General features: G+C 38.0%; 1 protein-coding gene and 1 non-coding gene across 3 annotated transcripts in view; one reads left to right on the top strand and one right to left on the bottom strand.

The window, feature by feature from the left end:
* Pde9 (phosphodiesterase 9) overlaps nt 1-13133 on the bottom strand; it is an 89526-nt gene that overhangs the window by 76081 nt on the left and 312 nt on the right. The window contains exon 1 of one of the 2 annotated variants that reach the window (XM_011304153.1): nt 7783-8765. The exons of the other annotated variant lie outside the window; for it this stretch is intronic. The gene's annotated coding sequence lies outside the window, so the exon portion shown is untranslated. Of the gene's footprint in view, nt 1-7782; nt 8766-13133 lie in introns of those variants that run through there. 2 annotated transcript variants of the gene reach the window in all.
* Nucleotides 576-648, top strand: TRNAD-GUC (transfer RNA aspartic acid (anticodon GUC)). The gene has a single exon. It is a non-coding gene; the product is annotated as a tRNA-Asp (tRNA).

A 13133-nucleotide genomic window follows, 5' to 3' on the forward strand; every position in this document is an offset into this window, starting at 1 on the left:
AAGAGGGTACAAAAAAAAGTGCACAGGGTACATTCAAGTACTCAATGAGTACAATCCAAACCAACAAAAAAAAAGTTAGATTTTTCAAACTTCGATGCCAACTTCACATAGCTAATAGTAGCCACAGACCAACGATTCGGTGCTCCATTTCGTTCGTCTTTTCGACTCGCTTATCCCATCGGACCAAATCCACGGGCTTTTTACGTCGGATTTTTTTTTTCCTCTGAAAATACGTCTTTACTTCGGGCCTTTCAGTTTCAGGGAAGATCGAGGGTTTTGTCAATATTTCCGAGTGCTGTGGGATTGTTTTGGGAAATTCGAGGGCGGACTAGTGGAAAATTACTCCTGCCACAGGAAAAAATATTATTGTTGGGGTTTCAAGGTATTTGATTTCTGAAAATAATTCATGTGACTTGAATTTCAATGAGCAATTAGCATTCTCCTAAGGAAATCCATCTCCAATTAAATTTCTAAAATGTTTCAATTTTAAATTTACTCGATTAATTCATTTTTTTATTCAAATATTTCTCACTCTGAGGAGAAGTTTCTCGATTACCAGTAGATCGTTACTTCAATCTCTGGTAGTATAGTGGTCAAGTATCCCCGCCTGTCACGCGGGAGACCAGGGTTCGATTCCCTGCCAGAGAGATTTTTTTTTTCTTTTTTATCAACTCAAATTAAGATTTAAGTAACAAAATTTACTTTTTGATAAGTATTTATAAAACTGAAAACATAATGTAAAAGGTTAGACTAATTAACGGGTACGCGCGCGTCTCCTCCGAATTTTCCAATATAATAATAGTATATGCGACAGGAAGGCCTTCGAAACCATTCTTAAAAAAAAATTTCTCAACACAAGACCTTTGGTAGTATACGTGGAATTTTTTTCCAAATCAATTAAACAATTTCTCCTAACAGTAAATACCGTCTTGTGTTCAAATTAGAATTAATCAAGATATAATCTAATCAAATATAGAGAATTTTTATTCTCCATGTTCATAGATCTTTCCCTGCAAAATAAAATCCCCCGAAATAGAGTCCTAAGATGTATCCACAATTGAATTTTTAGCTAACATATGCGTCTACGGTCCCCCCAGCAACAAATGAAGAAAAATTCAAAATAGGTTACATGGGGATATAAGTGACACACATCACGAAGTTAAGGGAGTGAGAAAGGATCGAAGAAAGCAGGAGTGTGTGTGTCACGCCCTCGGGCAACAGTCGGCATTCACTTGATCTCAACTCAGCTTCCTTTTTTTTCCTTTCTCCCCGATGGATAAAAAGTCGAGGAGAGAAGGACGAAAAAAAGAAACAACCGACTACTGGAATTGTTACCGTCCCCAGAGGTGCCACCCGAACACTGACAGAGACAGCTAAAAGCAGAATAATCGACTCTCTCCCTTTCACCTAAAAAAAGAATGCCCATTCATTCTCAAATGGTCATTGCCGAATTCCCAAGGACGCGACCATTCACAATGAAGCAAAACTCTCACCCGAGCCAAATAAATGTCTCGTCTTCTGAACGAATTCGTGGAGTTAAAATCAATTCATCGATATTCAATGACGAAAAAGGCATGGAAGAGCGGAAATGATAAATAGTGTCACGGAGGATTAAAATTGAAGCTATTGTGGCCTTAGGAAAGACTGCCATTCACATAAAACCTGTAAGATTTGTGTTGCATCTCGAATTTTTATTTTTTTTTCCGTGTGAAAAACTGGTTTCAATTAACGTGTCAGTCAGCTCGTGGATTCACGAGAATATGTGACTGCAATTTCGTAAAATATTCAACCCAGTGAGTCTATTAAATCGGATATAGAAAAAATGTGGAGTGCAAAACGATGTACCCGGTCCCAATGCGCGGCCACTTCAACCGAGTGGAGAAAAGTATGAGAAATTCGGGTAGAGAACGGGAATTTGGAGAAGTTCGATGGAAAAACTTTTAAATGCATTTCCATATTTCATAGCGGTTGAAGGAGTGAACGTGAATGCACTTTTATGATTTATTTTCGAATGCCAACGCGGTCAAACATCCAAGCTTTTTTTCTAGCGGAAAATCGGGCAAGTTTAGTCCCTTGGACAGCAATATTTCCAGATCAAGTGAGGCAATTTAAATAAATCACAACTCATTGGAAATATTTCCTTTCACACTCGACAAGAGACTTGAAAAATGAGAAGACGTCAGAAAAATTTTAATTCTCAGAATGCGACTGAAGGCACTGATGCGAGGGTGAAAAAGGCAAAGTCATCCCTCTTGCTTTTAGTTTGCTTTTTTTTTTTCTCAACAGGATGAAAGTTCAATCGCCACCAAGATGTTTAGACCGGCTTGTGAATTGTCGTGCCCTTGTCGTCGGGCCGGGAGAAACGAGATGAAAGTGTAATACATTTTTCAACCCCCTGAGAAGAGGTGGTTGGCTTTTCTCAGGTCGGCGATCAATTCCCAACCCCCGGGTTTGATGTAACCACACCCGACCGGATACAGCACGCCACCGAGAAATGAAAGAGCGGGTGGTGGGTGGTGAATGAGGGTTTTACGTACGACGTGGCTAGCCTGTGGTACACTAATACAGTTTATGAGGGGAAAAAAAGATTGGCGAGGTGCCAGACTTATTGTCCCGGGCTCAAATCGATTCAATTTACCATCATGATCGAAAAGAAAAATTCCTCCGGGAATTTTTATACAGTAGAGATTGATGAAATAAGTTTCGCAAGATCAAATTTTTTATAAAAAAGTTTTCAATGAGATTTGCGAATATATTATGAAAATTATTGGCGGAAATCGCAAGAGATTTCGGAATTGACAATTTCAAATTCATGGAAAATTTTATCATTATCGTAATTTAAGAATTAATTGTTTTCTTTTATTGGTGTTTAAATCCCATAATTTCAGAATTTCGAGACTAGTTATTAAGAGTAGAACCTTTTTCATTCTGTGCGATCACGTTTTGTGAAATGTGGGCAGTGGAAGTGTTTCATAACACTTCTGTGCATTGCAGAAGCGATGGTACCAGTTTTATCATGACATTTTATCATTGTCTGTTTACCGAGTTAATCCGCATTGATTTATCAACAGTGATTGTCAGGCGGTGTGAAAACAGAAGTTGATCGATTGAAAATTCACTTTTTTTTTATCAAGATGAAGACGTGGGTTTTTTTCAGCGGTGTCGGTCGGCAGAAGTTGCTGAGTCGTTAGTGATTTTTTTATCGGGATTGATTCATTGATGTGAGGGATAAAAAAAGAAGGGGAGATAGTAGAAGGGATTCACGTGTATTAGTGCTACATCAGGTGTTTCAAATTTCCATTCTAATATCCAAAATAGAGAAATCCATTAACCCATAAAGTTAGATTATTCAACTATTTTTTATTTTCACTATTGATTCTTTTATACAACATGAAAGCGAAAAGAACACCTTCCACTAGGTGAAGTATCTATTTTTGGGAGAATTTTTTTCATTTCGACCTAAGAAATAAATGACGCAAAAAAAATGGCTTTTTTGAAAAAATGTTACATTTTTTTCAACATGAATGCCGGCGATTTGACCTAACTTGGGAGCCCGGGATGACTTGCCATTTTTTTTGGATGAAAAAAAAATGATGGAAAATAAAAAGGGGGGAAGGCAATGTAGCGATTACAAGCACGAGAGGCAGACAGAATCGAGCGGAGGTCGGTGACGTGCGCTCACACTCCCTCGATCGATATTCCAATTATGTAAATCATAGAATACACGGGCTTACGCGCACCAACTACGTCATCCTACGGCTTGAGCCGCACTGGTTTTGTACAAACCGACTAAACACAAACACGATATTGCTCTCGTTACCATTTTCAGTTCAAACCGATCCAACCCACCGGTTAAATCCCACTAACGGAGACGAATGATCATAGGAAAGACCAAAGAGAGAGAAAAAAAATTCGCTTTTGATAAAGAAGATTTATCTGATGCAAAAAATATTCTCTTGTCTATCGGTTAAATCCTGGGAAATCCTGATAGATAATTTTTTTCCCGAGAAACAAATCTTTCAACTTTATCATCTTGCAGATATTAATTGAAATTGAAGTTCAAATGGAATTTCGTACGATTGGAATTTTTAATTCATATAAATTTAAAATTCATTGAGTGATGAGCAAATTAGTTGAAAAAAATTTATTTCTCTCTGAAAATGACCAGAACTCGAGAAAATATTCACCCAAAATATTTCGGCCTTTCGAAATCCCCGAGACATTGAATCATTCACCAGCCAACATTTTCCCAAATTAATTTCCCCAAGTGCCTTCATCTGACCAGTACATTCGACAAACGAAAAAAAAGCATCTCCGAAATTCCTCCCTCCGTGGTTGGTTTCCCTATTAACAAAAAGAAAGCCCCCCAACCCGCAGGAGAAAAAAAAAAACACGGAAAGCCAGTAATTTATGTCCCTCACTGCATCACGTGAAAATTGATGGGACAAGTTCTTTTTTTTTCATTCAGCCACTGTGTAAACCACCTAGGCACACGAGGGGGTTATAAAACATCCCCTCCTCCCCCTCATTCACCTCCTGCCACCCACAAGACGATCGATTCCTCTTGTAGCGACCCTTGAACGAAGCGGAAGTTGGCTGAGAGGTGGGGCATGTGGCGATTTAAGTTCCTCCACATTTTTTACTTACGAGAAAGCCCTAATGCCTTCATACAACCCCCCGAACTAGTCCACCTATCCACCGGGTTAAATGACTCATGAAGAGAGAGAGCCAAAAATAGTGATAATGATCACTCACTTGTTGAAATTAACAGACTTAAAGGAATGAACCGGCAATTCAGCGGACGAGATTAATTACCGGATAATTAATTGAAATAATTATGAGTTGATTGAGAATTTTTGCAATTAAAAAATTCATCTTGAAATTTCAATAAAAGAGAATCAATTGCAATTTTTAAACGAATTGCTTTCAAGCGAAATTTTTCCACCGAGTGGCGGAGATTTTTTTTAGTCAGTCCGTGAATAGGATTTTAGGGGTGCGTAGAGGTCATAAAGTGTCACTTTCCGGACGAGTGCCGAAAACGTATAATTTCTTGGTCCCAAATACTTTTACTTCGTATTTAACAGGGGTGGAACAATTGCTCTCTTACGTCTGATAGTTGTCGGTTCTTATGCAATCGATTGTTGGTAGCGAGCGCGAGCCCCTTGGAACGTGCAGACCGATCCAATCGCGTGACGTCGCGACAGACGTAAAGCGCGGAATACAAACGCGATGGTACGTTTGTATATCACGGTCGACTATCACCGACATTTCCTCTCTGATCCACTGCATAGAAGAGTTTGTTGGTGTCTAGTCGGGCTCGCTTAGATAACGTGGGAATAACACTTGCGGATTTTTTTTTTATGGATTGACCTTCGGGGTCATAAGGTTGTGAGACATTCTATTTTTTTTTCTAACCAAAATTAATCCCGATATTCACAAAAATTTCAAAGAAAAAATTGAATTTACTGCATAATTTGTCACTTATAATTTTTGTGGTAATTCATAATTTGAGACTATTAAATCGATAATTGAATAGAAATTTATTGCAATTGATCGTAATTATTTCCGGTGAAGTTGTCAGAAACAAGAAATTTTGATTTTAGGAAATATACTAGGCAGTCGATGATAACAACCGTATCACAGAGAGACCGTAAATTCATGCATTTAATCTAATGGATGAAAGACTGACACGAGGTTTGCTAACATCCAATGATGTTCGACAGGATTACCCAGAAACTCTCGACAGAGTACAACTCAAATATCGCAATAATGACACGTGCAGGAAGAACTATTTGGAATCATTTGAGAGATCGAGCACAGGAATGCCATATTCAATTTCCCCAATGTTTGCCGGTTTTAAATGAATTTAATCGGATGATTAAAAACAATTTATTAACTTCATATTTTTATCCTCGAAGCAATTAAAAACCCATCAATTGATTTTTATTATCAGAGAAAAAATAGAAAAAATAGAAAAAATGATGCGTCAGCAAGTGCATCAAGAAAAATCACTGGAAAGAATTCCCATATGGACTAGAGCCGAACTTCAAACCACAACAAAGCAAAAAGAAAACAAACAGATGAGAACATGAATCAATAAGAAACAGATAGTCCAATATTTTTTTTATGCTCCCCCCATGGGTTACGATATCGTGAGACCGATGACGCACAGTTGGAGACGCTCCAAATCGTTCATTGGAAAATTTCGTCGAGACGATAATCAGTTGTGATCCAAGTGCGTAACAGAGACAAGAGAAAAAAAAACGAGGAGAGAATGATATAGTGTTATCTGTTCTGGGGGTTATCAGGAAAAGTTCAAACACACCCATTGGATATAATTTGAAAAATCGGTAATGATGGAGAGAATATGCTCTAGGCGGCACTCATCGAGACACTTAACGACCTCTGCGACAATTTTCCTTTTATTATGACTATTACCGATAATCATGACTACTATTTTTATAATATTACTATCGATACCCAACTCGATGACTAACATTACTGCATTTTCAATGCCATTATCAGTATCGGTTACTGATATTTTTACGCTAGATCATAAGCTGATTTATCGAGAGACCGCGATCATTAAATAATGGAGAGAAAATTTATTCTTAATCCCGTGAAGCGCCACGTTCGCGAAATTATTATTTATTTGTTCCATTTTGGAGCTGGCATTTTTGGCGGAATTGACTGAAGTAATTTAATAATTATTCAGTCATTTTTATTTTTGCGATCACGAAGGAAATTATTCAACTAATTCGAATTTTTATCTATAACTGTCAAACAATTTTCGAATTAACACTCCTTGCAAATCATTGCGTAAACAATTTAACTCAGCCAAGTGTTCAAAAAAAGTCTCCGAATTTAGAGGAGTTGGTGAACTTTTGTAATAATTTTTTTCGTAGCATCAATTATTTTCACAAAAAAGATTGACCAAAAAGTCGATGTCATCACTAAATTCCGAGATATTCATCCAAAATTATTAAATGAATCATTCGTTAAATGATAATAATAATTAAATTTTTCTCAACGAATAATCGATGAGCTACAATAACTCGCTTCAATTCACCGAATAATTTTCTGCGTGACCAGTGTAATGAAATTGGCGTTAAAGCCGGTAAATTAAAATCGTCTCCCGTAAAAAATGAAGCAAATTTATTCAACAATTCGCATGCCTCCCTCCCGACACATGCCACGCAATCCACGACTCAAACATTGAAAGAAAAGAGCGTATTGACACGCACGACAGGATAATAATCTCGATCAGCGAATTCCCCCGGACCTCGGGGAAAAAAATTCGAGAGGTAAAAATAAAAAATCATAAGGGCCTCCACCTGTTCGAGAAATCATCCCGGGGCCCCTGCGCAAAGGGTTATTACAAAACCCACTGGTTCATTTTATTGTAAATTCCCTCGATTCGGAAACGAATAATTCAAAGGGATCGACCTACAACCATCTGAATATCTTCCTCACGCATTAATATCCCGAATTATATCCCTTTAAATAAATTTTCAAATATTATACGCGATATTGGAGTACTGAAGAAATGAAGAGTAACAAATCGTCATGTCTCCTAATGGAGTTTCCGGTGAATATCTATAAATCCGATAAAGATATCGACATTTTTTGTAATATCTCTTTTACAGAGTGCAATCACAATTGCAAAAATGATCTCGACAAAAATTTCGTTATCTGAGATCGAGAGATAATACCCAAGTTTCACCCATCAACTAGATCGACTTGTTATCCTTTCCTATCTCTATATAAAAAACAGGTGCTCACCCCATCCGAAGTCCCCAGAAGTCCTCGTTACTCTCAGATCATCCTTAGCACCAGGAACCACAATCAATGAGTCACAACCCAGACACTCACTATTCTGTTTTCCTAATTCTCCGATGCCATAAACTTTTAGAAACTAGTTCCCAATTAGACAACGAGGGAGTGCGCAGGGACTGAGGGAAATGGAGCGAATGGCGATTGGGAAGAAGGGGGTGGGTTTTACCCCTCGGGGTTGAGGAAACCAGAGAAAATAATGGGACGTTCAAAGTGTTGAATTCCCAGGAAAAATGAGACACCGATCAACTCGATTCTCACACGTCTAATCAATTAAATTGCCGATCACCCTCACGTATTACACTGTATTCACTCTCAAGTGCCCCCTCAAAAAAAACACTCGCAACGTTAATTTCGCTTCTACTCTTTCACTGACACTCCCTCAAGTCTTAATTTCACTCGTTTGACAAAATTTCTAATGTTCACCTCAAAAAATCACTGAACACCCGGTCACGGGAATCACCGTCTTTATCGCACGATGGCGTCCGTCAAACTGAGTATAAACTCCGGTCAAACTCTGACTCGTCAACAACAAACAGCCACAACCAGCCGATAAAACGTCAGCTCTTGTATTTTCTGCTCTCTCACTCAACCAAATCACGCGCAACAGTAGTGTCTGTTTCGTTTGGATTTTCCCCACTCCCACCCAATATCCTATTCTATTTTACCCGAAATCAAAATGCGTAAACAAAGACCCGCCGATTGACGAACTAATTTTTCACCCGATATTCACCTACTATATATCACACGAATTTTCATTCAACATTCACTCTTGGAGCTTTGATATTTATTTCAGTTTTTGAATGTTTCCCTTTTTTTGGTTGTTAGGGTTGTTATTGGGTTTTTATTGTTTTCATTTATTACGGTTATTTCACGGTAATTCGATGATCGCGAGGATAGAACCGTAGCGATACGATTAACCGGGGTTCCCGCTCAAGAGCCGAGCAGGCACTGACCCCACGAGACGGGAGGACGAGGGATACAGAGTATACCCCGCGCAACGACCAAATAAACGAGATCCGAGGGATAGAGGGAGACACAGCAACAGCCGCACAATGCTGACACTGGTGAGGAGACAAGCGCACACACACTAGGTGATCCCACACGCTCGGTGGAGGTGGTGGAGCAAGAGGAGCACCACGAGGAGGTGGTGGAGGAGGAGAGTGCGGAGTGCCGAGTGCGCGGTGCGCGCACGCTATCTTGGTGTTAGTGAGGGGCACCAATGAGGGGAGCGACGGAGAGGGACACCGGCGCGACCAGAATTTTTTCTCTCTCATCGGGGAGAGCCTTTTCTTCACCCGGGAGAATGAATTGAATCCCTTCTTCGGGGGCAGGAAAAGCCGTTTTCGGTCTGGATCATTTACCAAAATTCAACTTGATTTTTAAAAAACGGAATTTTGGTAATCAATCATTTTTCGGATTTCGGATCTTAAGGAAATTTGAAATTTCGTAAATAATTGCAATGTGTGTGTTATTCGGTTGCAGCGTTATAAATAAATTACGGGTGTATTTGTTATTGTTATTGTTATAGCTATCATTTTTATTTGTCTTTCGTGAACCGACGGAATAATACAATCGTTACGAGCTCATGGTAGAACGCACCATTTATTAAAATTGTTCACTTTCTAAAATACCTTCGGCCCGATAAAGAGCATAAATATTTTCTCGGCATTCTCGGAATAGGAAGATCTATTATTTACATTTGATGTACAGTTTAGAAACGGGTATTTACCGAAAAAGTAGATAATAGTGTTATAAACTTTCATAATGGAGTTGAAGAATACAAAAATCAACGTTACGAGATTACGAATGCCATGTACAATAGATTAGATCTATCGAGCCGTGCAAACAGCGTTAAGAGCATCTCTTGAAATTTTCTCAAATCGCTTCATCCCCTGAACGCTTAAAAACAAAAAAATAAAAAAAACCACAATTATGTCGCGGGGTAATTAAAGGAATTCCTGTTCAGTTTTCACTGATTTTTTCATTAAAAAGTTAAAGTCCCACAAACTTCCCTGAAATTTTTCAAAAAATTTCACCAACATAATTTAAATTATTATATCATTGAAATAAATTCAAATTCAATTTAAATAACCCAGAATTTCTCGATTAAAAAAAAATAGTAAAAATGTCCAAAAAATTATTATAAATTTGAGTGGCTAATTTAACCATCCAGTAGTAGGGAGATAGACCTGGCCAAAAACGAGAATGTTTCGATGGAGTGGAGTGTCGGAGGTTCGGGCAGAGTATTTAGTATGCCTCCCACCACCCCCCAGTTCTACCGCGACAACGGAGAATATTCTACTCGGCGATCCTCGTGAGGACTCGGTGAGGATGCCGAGGAGGAGGGTCATGGAGGGCGAGGGAGGACGAGGGAGGAATTGACAGTGTAGTATGGACTCACCCCCTCCCCTGTGTTTTTGCAACCCACCTACACCCATGACTCCATAACGTGTAACTTCGGAGCCACTGTAAAATACTCCCGCACATTTGGAGCTACTTTGACGCACGTGCCGCGCTCGTGCCGCAAAGAGACTACACCAGAAAACAAATATACTTCACTTAAGAATATTAATATCCTCATTTCAATTTTTTAAAATATATTTATTCAGTCCAGATGTGTACCCTCTCGGGTTTTTACGTATCTCTTCCTTTCCCGCTGCCCCATAAAATATGAATTGTGAAATATGAAATATTTCACAATCAAATCTATTTTATATTACAAATGAGGATATTGATATTAATATACTAATACTGATGTATTGATATTATATTATATTGAATAAAAACATTAATTGCTTTAAAAAAGTGGAAATAGAATAGGGCTGATATATTTCTATTGGCCGCATTTCAAGAAATGTGATATCGATTTCGTTTTTTTACGGTTTTTGGAGATGGCGGAGGGCTATTTATGGGAGATGTGTACTCATGGGGAAATACATTGCACGTACACCATTCCCGAACATGAGTAATGAGGGAGAGCATGTGAGCAGACTCAAAGCTTTTTTCTGTAAAACAGCTCTTCGAGGATATCCAAGTGATTTCGTATTATTTTTTGTTGAAATTTCTCTCTTCAGTTATAGTTGAAGGTAGAAATGTAAATGTTATAAATTTTTGTGCTTCAATGTTTTTTTCTTACATCAATATATAATCAACAAGTTGATTTTATTGATTTGATGAATTATTAATTATTAAGCAATTTGAATATTTAATTATTTTTTTTGTTTGCAATATTGAGTACCGAATTGAGAACTTGAAATATGAATAAATCCGTTTTAAATAATAATGAGGCCACGGGATAATTTATCCGCTTGGATATTCTTAAATGACTCTCTAGATGAAAACAAAATGTGATTAACTCTTTGCATTTCTCGTTCCCTCATTATCGCCGCCAGTTGCACGTATCAAACAAACTTCAACAAACTCTTTTCCCATATATCCACGTGGATAATCACCGAATAATTTCTTCACCGACACTTTCCGGGTATTCACGCGCGTGACAATTTTCGATTCTCAAATATTCGATTGTCGATTGTACAATTGTCGCGTGAGGGCTCCTCACCAATGATTCCGGAATTAACGAGCATTCGGGGGATTAAATGAACCCATGACTCTATTATGAAAGGGGTTCATGTAATTATTGAGCAATCTGAATAATTAAAAAAATAGAAATTAGGGTCAATGGCTTCTAGTCCCACGTGAGTTGATTCCGAGCTGATGAAATGATCTCGTGAATATTTGAAATTGTAATATCAATCTACCGGGAAATTATATCTTAGATTTAATTATGAAAATTGGTATATCAATCCTTTAAGATTGATGGACATTTAATGAAACTGTAAAATTGGAATTATGTAATTTGACCATTTCACTATAATGAGTTTTTTTTGGTCCACTTGGTTGATCGCAATTACGTGATCAAATTGATTTTAAAGGATTTCGATGTCAGTCATAGCTACTCTTTTCCCTTGGCAATCAGATGATGGGCATGAGAGAACCTTATTCTTGTTTGGAATTCACCCCCAGCGGTACAGAGAGAAATTGATACATTGCTTACAGAAAATAAATACGAAAGTGCATTAAACCACGTAATCCTCCCTCGGTGCGATTTTATTCTAAAGAAAACCCACGACCTGAGAACTGTCAAAGCCAAGTCGACCGCCCCATGGGTACATTATGCAAATTAATTCTATCGATTTCCCACAAAACTCGTCGGGAAACTCGTAAACTTGTTGCGTTTGGGCAACAGAGATGGAAGTAAATATTTTCCATTTTTATTCTTGTCGTTAATCCACCCAATACTCAACTCTACCCCCTACATTGCCTCATCTGAGTGGAATATGAAGTGCAAAAGTTGGAATTTTACGAGACGATTCACAATTACAGATAACAGTTTTTATTCTGCGCCCACACTTGGGTGAATGGGATTAACTACAGAATCGATTATGAATATTCAAAGGTCTTTTGGAACCTTGAGAAATATTCATGATCCTGTACTTTTGTTTTGTATCTCTCTCTTGCGGAAATCCTATTGCGGTACTAACTTTTTTTTCATTTGAATTGCCCCAATTGAAAATTCGAGATTTCATAGTTATTTTTTATACCCACAGATATTTCTGAGAAATTTAAATTTTTCAATTTTTTTCTCCCCTTAAAAATGCTGGAGGCTAATCAATACACATTTTCCTACGGTAATTATCCGATGAATCATTATAAAGTATCCATTACCTCCTTCGCCATCAATGCCTAATTAATCAATTTCCAATGAATAATTAATCACTAGTGAATTATCATTAACCGCAGTAGTCACGGACGACAAAGGAAATCCATCGAAATGGGAGTGAAAAACTTCGTGACGAAAACTTAAATTTCCGTTTTCTTAATGAAAAAAGTGTTATCAATAATTTAAACCTAATCATCTAATTATTATAGTATTTATGATGAGATATCGGGGTCAAGAGTGCCGGAGGCCCGACACTCGACCTTGTAACTTGATATTCCCCTGAAGACATCCACTAGATGTTTTTCTTCCTCTTTTTGAAGAGTACCGGATAAAAATGGAGGCGGGGTAAAATAAAAAAGTGGAGAACGTGAGTCAGGTGGTGTAATATCACAAGACACCGAACCAAACGAGGATTCTCGTTACCCTGGGTTAGGGAGAGAATCTTTTCCTCTCATCAACTCAAGATGTAATACAATATCTCTACCTTTTTAGGCTCGTTACGAAAGGGAGCAAAAATCATCGACGACGCAATTGAAAATTGTAAAATATTACGCGGAGTCAGGTGTCAGGTTCGAAA

The sequence above is a fragment of the Fopius arisanus genome, unplaced genomic scaffold (genome assembly GCF_000806365.1).
Source record: "Fopius arisanus strain USDA-PBARC FA_bdor unplaced genomic scaffold, ASM80636v1 scaffold00002, whole genome shotgun sequence".
Lineage (NCBI taxonomy): Eukaryota > Metazoa > Arthropoda > Insecta > Hymenoptera > Braconidae > Fopius > Fopius arisanus.